Consider the following 9,460-nt stretch of genomic DNA (forward strand, 5'->3'; position numbering starts at 1 on the left):
TCCAGGCAAAATAGGGCTAGGCAGCGTGTAGTTGATCAGGCATTTGTTGCTGCCCAACAGAGAAGAAGTGGTAAGGCAACCCCTTTCACTGTTTCTTCTCCTATTAGTAGGTCTGCAACTTCTTCTCCTTCCATAGGTAGCAACAATAGTTCGGAGAAGGCTCTTGATAAAGGCAAGAAAAAGATCAAGTGCAACTATTGTAAGGCAACTGATCATGTCATTAAGAATTTCCCTAAGCTAAAGGCTAAAGAGGCAAAGAAGAAAGAGTCAAATGCACCCACAATAGCGGATGCTTCTACAAATGTAGATTCTGCAAATGTTGTGCAGGATACCGAACGTTTAGCGTGTATTGCCAGTATGACCCATCTGTACATGATGCATGTTTGGCAGTTTTTGTTGACTCTGATGTATGGTATTTTGACAGTGGTGCTACAAAGCACATTACCTCGCATCGTGATATGTTCACTTGTCTTGAGGCTGTCTCTAATGGGAATACTGTCACATGTGCCAATAATGCTTCTTACCCAGTTAAGGGCGTTGGTAAAATTATGCTTACTACTGCAAATGGCAGCGCTTTCACACTTTCAGATGCTTTATATGTGCCAGGGATAAAGAAGCATCTATTGTCTGTCTCTGCGCTTGCTAGACTTGGACTTGTAGTCAAATTTGTGGATGACAAATGTACTATTGATGATTTGACTTCTGGTGATACGATTATTGCATCTGGCACCTTGTTTCGTGGGCTGTATAGGCTCAATTCTTATGACAAGTGTGTGGAAGATTCAGCAAATGCAGTTTCTGATGAAAAGGCAGTTTCAGATGCAAAACTATGGCATGCTCATTTTGGTCATCTGAACTTTGCTAGTTTGCTGCGTTTGCAGAAATTTGATATGGTTGCTTCATTGCCCCCTCTTGAGGCACCATTAAAACATGTTTGTGAAGGCTATATTTTGGGCAAAATGCAGCGTTCTGCGTTTCCAAAGGATGGTTCTGTGCGGGCCACTCGCAAATTGCAACTTGTACATAGTGATGTATGTGGGCCTATGCAAACTCCGTCATTTGGTAAACACTTGTACTTCGTGACTTTCATTGATGATTACTTAAGGCATGCATGGGTATATCCACTGAAGGCAAAGTCTGAAGTGTTTTTGTGCTTCAAACAGTTTTGTCTTATGGTTGAAAATGTATCCAATTGTACTGTGGGCACCCTCCCTTCTAATCGAGGGGGGGAGTACATGTCTAAAGAGTTTGATGCATTTCTGGCTAGTCGTGGGATAAAACACCAATGTACAGTGCCGTATACCCCTAAGCAAAATGGTATTGCTGAGAGGAAAAACAGGTCACTTATGGAGATGGCACGATGTATGATCAAGAGCCAAGCTTTGCCACATGCGTTTTGGCTTGAGGCTGTCATGTGTGCTGCATATGTACTCAACAGGTGTCCCACTAAGGCCTTGCAGTCTATTACTCCATACGAAGCTTGGCATGGCAGGAAGCCTTCTATTGGTCACTTGCGTGTCTTTGTTTGCTTGGCCTATGCTTTAGTGCCTGTGCAACAACGTAGAAAATTGGATGATAAGGCTGTCAAATGCATTTTTGTTGGTTACAGTGCTGAGAGCAAGGGTTACAGATTGTATCATCTGCAGTCAAAGCGTATCTTGATTAGTCGAGATGTTGTTTTTGTGGAAGATGCTGTGCAGTCTTTGTTATCATGTACCAAAGAGATAAGTGTGAGCTCACGGGATGTATTTGATACGTTGTTGCCTCTGTTTACAGGTGGGAATTCAAATGTAAGTCCTAATGAGGCAAATATTCAGCCTATGTAGATTTCAAACAACATCATAGATCAGCCTATTTCTGATGCAGATTTACAGGATGTAATTTATGAGGATAGGGTTGAAAATGAGTAGGCTAGAGGTATGCCTAAATGGCTGGTGCAAACCTTGCGTGATAGTAAAATTGATGCACCTATGTCTAGTCGTACTCGTTCAGGTTTTCAGCATGCCTCTTATGCATCAGATTGTTATGCTTTGGCTGTGTCTAGTATGTGTGAAGAGGAAGAATCTCTTTCATTTGATGAGGCACAAAAATCAGAAAATTGGTTGGCTGCAATGCAAAGTGAATATGATGCTATAATGAAGAATGGTACATGGTCTTTGTGTGATTTGCCTATTGGTAAAAAGGTCATTGGATGTAAGTGGGTTTTTAAGTTGAAACGAAAGCCAGATGGCAGTGTTGATCGCTATAAGGCTAGACTTGTTGCAAAGGGTTATGCTCAAGAAAAGGGCATTGATTTTGATGAGACCTTTGCTCCCACTTGTTGTATGACTACCATTCGTAGCATTTGTGCATTGGCAGCTCATAATGGTTGGAATGTACATCAGTTGGACATAAAGACTGTGTTCTTGAACGGAGATTTGCATGGGGAGGTGTATGTATCGCAGCCTCGTGGTTTTGTTCAAAGAGGGCAAGAAAACAAAGTGTGCAGGTTGAAAAAGGCTTTATATGATTTAAAGCAAGCTCCACGAGCTTGGTATGAAAAGATACATGCATATTTGACTGCACATGGTTTTCAGAATAGTCCAACAGAAAGCACTTTGTATGTTAAACGTGTGGATGATGTACATCTAATCATTGCTCTCTATGTCGATGACATACTGCTCACAGGACCAAATGAGAGTCATATTGCTGATTTTAAGATTGATTTAAATGCCTCTTTTGAGATGTCAGATTTGGGGCATTTGCATCATTATTTGGGGATACAATTTAAGCAGTGTGATGGAGGTATTGCTTTGTGTCAGACAAAGTATATTGAGACATTGTTGCGGAGATTTGGCCTTGAAGACTGCAAGCCTATTGCTACTCCAATGGAACAGGTTTGAAGTTGAGTCTTCATGATGCTGGAGATCACTTTGATGTCACACTCTATCAGATAACTGTTGGTTGCCTCATTTATGTATGCATTACGAGGCCAGACATTCAGTTTGCAGTCTCACAGGTGAGCAAGTTTATGCATAGCCCAAGGTCTCAGCATTAGAAGGCAGTTAAACGTATCTTTCGCTACTTGAGTGGCACCATACATCTTGGGTTATTTTATCCCAAGGGGGGATCGTTGCTGCCAGATTTACATGCTTTTTCGGACTCAGATTGGGCTGGTTGCTATGACACAAGAGTGTCCACAAGTGGTTTTTGTTTCATGCTCGGTAGCTCATGCATATCTTGGTTGAGCAAGAAGCAACCTACTGTGGCCACTTCTAGTTGTGAAGCTGAGTACAGGGCAGCTTTCGCAGCTACGGTTGAGTGTGTGTAGCTTAGACGGCTTATGGTGGCTGAGTTGGGCGTTGGACAGGAGTCTGCCACCTCTATCTACACTGACAGTCAGAGCGCATTGGCAGTTGCGAGAAACCCAGTTTTTCATGCTTGCACAAAGCACATTGAGGTGCATTATCACTATGTCAGGGAGAGACTCTCAGCAGGAGAGATCAGCTTGGCATATGTACCAACATAGGACAACCTCGCCGAACTTTTCACAAAGGCGCTTCCTCGTGAGAAGTTTGAAACTTTCCGCAAAGCTTTGGGCTTGCTCCCCTTTTTGTGGACTGATCTACCTCGGGCATGGCACTTCCCTATACATGAGTGCTAGCTCTCGTTCACACCATCACTCCCAAGGGGGATTTGTTGCCATATATATAGGCAGTGATGTGTGTGAACACACTTAGGACCGTCGGGGCACTTTTTTCCTCTTTAGGAGGTTTTTTTCCTCGGCTTATATATACGCCCATGATTCTAGGGCTAACTTATCTTTGTACATTGACACAATCTAATACACAATGTGTTGTATGCATTCTTGCTTCTTCTTCTCCAAGCTTTGTGTGCTTTTCTGCAACCCTAATTCCAACAAAATTGGTTTACAAGTCCAAAATCATGGCTCAAGTCAGGCCTAGTAATGGCCATGTAGATTAAGCTACCCACTATCCACATGTACATAGTGGGATACCTACATACATCCTTAACCTGCCTGACCATGGAACTAATAGTGGATCCATTGTTAGAGGACTCTCCACGCCCACTAAAAGCACCTTTGATTGTTGCCTTACATGTGGGGTAGCATCATTACTTCTTACACTTGCATCTTCCATTGCCTTCATTGGTGCATACCAACTATGCATCTCATAAAATACATCTCTGCTCACTCGCATCTTACGAGTAGTAGAGTTATAACATCTATAAACTTTCAACTCCAAAGCATAACCAATGAAGGTGCATTTCTCTGTCTTTGGATCCAACTTTGTTCTTACTTCATTAGGAACATGCACATATGCAATACACCTAAACACTTTCAAGTGAGACACATATGGTTTTATGTCTATAAATTTCTATCTAGGTGCCATACCATGAACAACTGTAGTGGGAGTCCTGTTCATAATGTATGCTGCAGAGCAAGGCACATGTCACTTCTATAATGTGCTTATTTTTTCTTTTTGCAACACCATTATGTTGCAGAGTGTGCCTACATGTAAATTGTCTCTTGACTCCTTGCTTTCTTAGGAAACCACTGAACTCATTGGAGAAATACTTTTCCTCACCATCTGATCTCAAGGATTTTATTTGCATACCTTTTTCCTTCTCGACCAAGGCTTAAAATCTTTGAAAGTAAGAAAACACCTTACTTTTCTCCTTCATAAAATAAACCCACACTTTTCTCATGTAATCATCAGTGAATGTAACATAATACATGTAACCTGTAATTATTGTAGTATTAGTTTGTCCTCCCCATATATCCGAATGTGTAATTGTATCCAATGGCCTTGCATTAACATGCATTTCATGTGGGAAAGCATGTTTAGCCTACTACTACCAAATTGGCTTGCGTCACATACTTTATACATACATTAACCTTAAACTTTGGCAAATCTACAACAATATTTTGGGCTTGCATAACTGCTATATATTCACATGGCCAATGCACTTATGTCATATGTCAATATCTACAATGACACGTGTTCTATGCGCAAACATGGCTCTCACAATATTTATCTCCTCACAGATCAGAAGAGCAATCAATTCATAAAAATCAAAAAAGTTCTCTCGAACTCCAATGGAGGCTTGAAACTGGTAGTATTCTTTGCCAGACCATTCAAAGTCACAGACACCATATCATCATCATCTACTGCTAGTGATCTCTACTGCTGCAAGCCCTTCAACCTTAAGTAATTATTTATACTCAACTTTTCTCTGGTCACATTATGTAACTCGTGCTTTAGTTACATCTTTCAAGATTGGATGTTTGTGTTGTACATCTTTACCAAAGTGTCCCAAGCCTTCTTAAGCATTTGTGTATCTTGTATATGCACAATCATAGAATCTATCACACTGACAAACAACCAATACATCACCTTTCTAGCCTTTTCATACCATGCTTTATATGCCTACACTTGCTGAGGGGTCAAATTTTCTTCAACAAACTCTGAGTCCTTTTCATCACATCTATTGTTAATGAGCTCCTAATACCCTTTTCCCACATAAGAAAATTGGTCATCCTGAACTTCCATACCTAGAAGTTATACTTATCTAACTTCTCATCACTCACAATCTATGATAGACTGTCAGACATCTTTACTTATAGCAACTTATCAAACAATGCTTGGAAAAAAGCTCACTTTTGTTGTGCAACAAATTTGCAACCTTCTACAACAGTATTGTAAACCTATTATAATGCCATTGTATGTGAATCAGTCACATCATACACATATATTTGCCAACACCTTTAACACTTCGATTTTTGCACAGACTATCTTGCAAACAAATTTCTACCTATAACTTTGCACCGAACCAGAAATTGGGTATATACAGTCAAAATCGAAACTTCACAGAGTATTTGCAAAAAACTTGCACAACTAAAACGGGGCCCAGAACGCACTCGAATCGAGCCGAAATGTGCAAGAATTTAGTTAAGTACACATAATATGGTCTTCTTCCTTCACCCAGGAGGATGCCTCAATTTGAGATAATGGCTTCCCTAGTTGACAGTAGCTCTCATAGTTGCTCCAAAATCAAAGAGAGAAAGATATGGAAATACCCTTACCTATGTAGTACCGCTTCCTTGCTTGCCTTGTTCTTGCCTCTTGCTTACCTCCTTAACTCTCATACGAACCGAAGCTCTAATACCATAAGGAGAATGCACCGGGGAAGGGAGAGCTTGAGTTCCTTGCAAGCAAGCACACACACACAAGAGAGAGAAAGACATAAGAGAGAGAGAGAGATGGATGGGTGAATTTTCTTCTCTTCTTATCATCTCAACAACTATTAAAATAAAGAGATAAGGGTATATACTATAAGGGAAAGTACTCTCCTACCATAAGAGCTAGCGCTATAGCTATGCCATAACTCTAGTACTCCAAAGTGGTTGTCAAACACAGTTGGTTGTCCACTGACAGCATATCAACCACAATCTCACCAACCATACTAGTGCGTAAGTGTGGAAGCTATCACCCAAGTAGGTCATCAATGTCCACAACACTAGTTGAGATCCTGTTCTTTTTGTCATCACAAAGAAGAGTCTCCCACGGTGCCAAATCCCAAAGAGAATGGAGCACATACTTTTGGGGCATAGTTAAGCAACCCCAGAGCTTGAAAAGGATCACCATGTGTGCCACGTTGCCACGTTGTGCCACACCATCTCGCAAACAAGCGGAACTAGAAAGATACAAATTAATTAAGCGCACTATCAAAGACAACCCACGGTGGCGTCCAAGCTTTCGTTGTGGATGGGCCGGCCCCTGCTAAGTGCTCACACGATGAGCATCGAACCCTAACTCATGTGTGCATATGTAAAGTAACCTCCTTATGCAGTTGTACTTAGCCACTACCTTCACCCGTGAATGATTAAAAAACCCTAAAGCATTAAAAAAAAAGTTCTTCAAATTGGTGATCTCAAAAGTTTGATCGCCCAATTGTTGATCTAAAGCCAAATGGACATGGGTCGGATTGCGGACGATTTGAAGGGTCTAGTGATCCATAAAGTCGAATTGATGATGATTCAAAGGCAATGATCAGAGGGTGGAACCAAAGAAGTCGAATCGTGCTCATAGAAGTGAGATCGATGATCCAAGATGTGGGATCGGTGAGGTTTGATTGTGATCTTAGAAGCACGATACGATTAAGGAGGTTCTATCATCTGAAAAGTGGGATCATCTTGCGATCCACGATCCAAGAACCAACAATTCAAGATGTGAGATTGATGGGGTCAAATCACGATCGTAGAATTGAGATCGAAGATTGAAGATGTTGAAACATTAGGAAAGTGCAACCACACGACTGGGTTTCTTGGATCATGATTTATGATGACATGGCACTTCTACGTGTAGAGAGTGAATCGCCTCATGCTTGGAGAGATAAAACCCTTATCTCACGCCTGGAGAGAGAGAGAGGTACTAACGTCGGGAATGCAGCACGAGGGCGTGGAGAGAGAGAGAGAGAGAAATAAAATAAAATCCTAGCCTCATGTTTCACGCCTGTGTGTAGAGAGAGAAGGGGTGCGTTCCATAGAGAGAGGCAAAGGGAGATCGACATCCCTATGGAGAATGATGGGAGATGCTGCCTGCTCTACTATCATTGCATTGTAGAGGATAAGGGGAAAGAATGGGCTCTTGTTCTTGGCTGCCAGAGCAAGGCAAGAGCAGGCTTGTGGCCCTTGGCACTTGGCCACCACCAGTGCAGAGGGACTATCCACTGCCCAGTGGAGAGGGTGGAGCGATCATCATCGATTTCACCATCACCAGCATCTGACGACAGTGGTCGTTGGCTACAAATGATGGGAGCTCTATGGGCACTGATCTTCCCTAGCAACAAGCAATAGAAGGCCTGGACATGCCCAATGCAGCGAGAAGAGGAGAAGGGGGTCACAACGGTGCTCCTTGAAATAGATCTACCTCTTCCAAGTGTAGAGTGGGCTAGATCTGGTCACCGAGTGGCCCTGCAAACCCTAAAACTCTTCAAGCATTCTTCTTCTCCTTCTGTTCTTTACCTTGTGGGCTACGCCTCAGCACACATTGGTCCGGTTGGCATCCAGGTCAACAACACCTGTTGGGAGCCTTACTCTACCTCAAGCACGGCATCCATGCTGATGGCCAAATGCCAAGTGACAAGACTGTTGGAGGTGGTGATGATTCCTTCAACAAATTCTTCAATGAGACTGGTGTAGGAAAGCATGTACCGCATGCCGTTGTCCTGGATCTGGACTCTACTGCCATACATGAGGTGAGGACCGAGTAACTCATCAGTGGTAAAGAAGATGCTTGCCAACAACTTTGCTCGCATGGCCAGTGGGAGATCGTGGACCTTTGCCTTGATCGCATTAGAAATCTTGCAAATAATTTCACTGGTATATGCAGGGTTTCCTTGTCTTCCTTGCAGTGGGAGGTGGAACTGTTTGTGGTCTTGCTTCGCTTCTCTTGGAGCTGTTGTCTATAGGCAATGAGAAGAAATCAAAGCGGGGCTTTACTGTGTATCCATCTCCTTAGGTGTCCAACTCAGGGAGTGGAGCCATATAACAGTATGTTGTCAACCCACTCATTGCTTGATCACAATGATGTGGTTGTTTTGTTGGATAATATGGCTATCTATAACATTTTTCAAAGTGAGGATGACCCGGTGTGCTTATCAGATCACTTCTTTGGTAAGTTGGGTGATCATCTCAGTTTAAATGATGCCATTGTCATCACTGTGGGAGCTCATATTGCTTGATTGCTTTGACTCCATGGATTCTAACCCTCACCCCATCACAGCTAGCATTGTGTCCATACCCTACTCTTCCCTCCAGATAGGAAAGAAATGTAAACATTTTAGAAGACTTGGAGGTAGGATGTCCTACATATCACAACCTTGGGGATTTCTTAGAAGAAACCACCCCCAATACTACAAAGCAGAAGGCATTTTTACTGCCTTCAAGGATGAGAGTCATGATGTGCAAGGATAATAGAGGCACAATAGAAATATAGTAGAGCGAGCTATTGCTCCTCCCTTGCAAGGGAAGAGGGTTGAAAGCGCATATGTCTATGATCAGGGCATTGGTAAGTGTTTGTGTGAGAGCAAGAGGAGTGCAAAAGAACAAGTGTGTGTGTGGCAAAGAGAGCAATAGTTCGGTTTCCTTCTAATGTGTTATGCCATCACATGTGGTTTCCATGCTTATCTTCTTTTATGTATATAACAAAATAGGGGGTGTGTGTGAATAGAGAGTGTGAATAGTTTCTTAACTTTCGTAGTTATTGATTGATCATGCTTGTGTTCTAATGCCTTTACTCTATAGCATGTTGCATTGTTGGGTTGTGCATTTTATATTGGGACTACCTACACAGAGACCTTGCACCTTTTGTTTGCTGCTATTGCACTCTTTCTAGATGTCTACTTGGTCAGCACATGCGTAGCTCCTTGATTTGTGTGTCAATGAGGCATTGAGAGC

The 9,460-nt window shown here is 42.2% G+C and overlaps 1 pseudogene; it reads left to right on the forward strand.

The window, feature by feature from the left end:
* The first annotated feature begins 7,464 nt into the window (after nt 1-7,464).
* On the forward strand, nt 7,465-8,745 carry LOC147612643 (tubulin alpha-2 chain pseudogene; annotated as a pseudogene).
* The last annotated feature ends 715 nt before the right edge of the window (nt 8,746-9,460 follow it).

The sequence above is a fragment of the Cibotium barometz genome, chromosome 45 (assembly GCF_041138505.1).
Source record: "Cibotium barometz isolate CiBa-2024 chromosome 45, ASM4113850v1, whole genome shotgun sequence".
Lineage (NCBI taxonomy): Eukaryota > Viridiplantae > Streptophyta > Polypodiopsida > Cyatheales > Cibotiaceae > Cibotium > Cibotium barometz.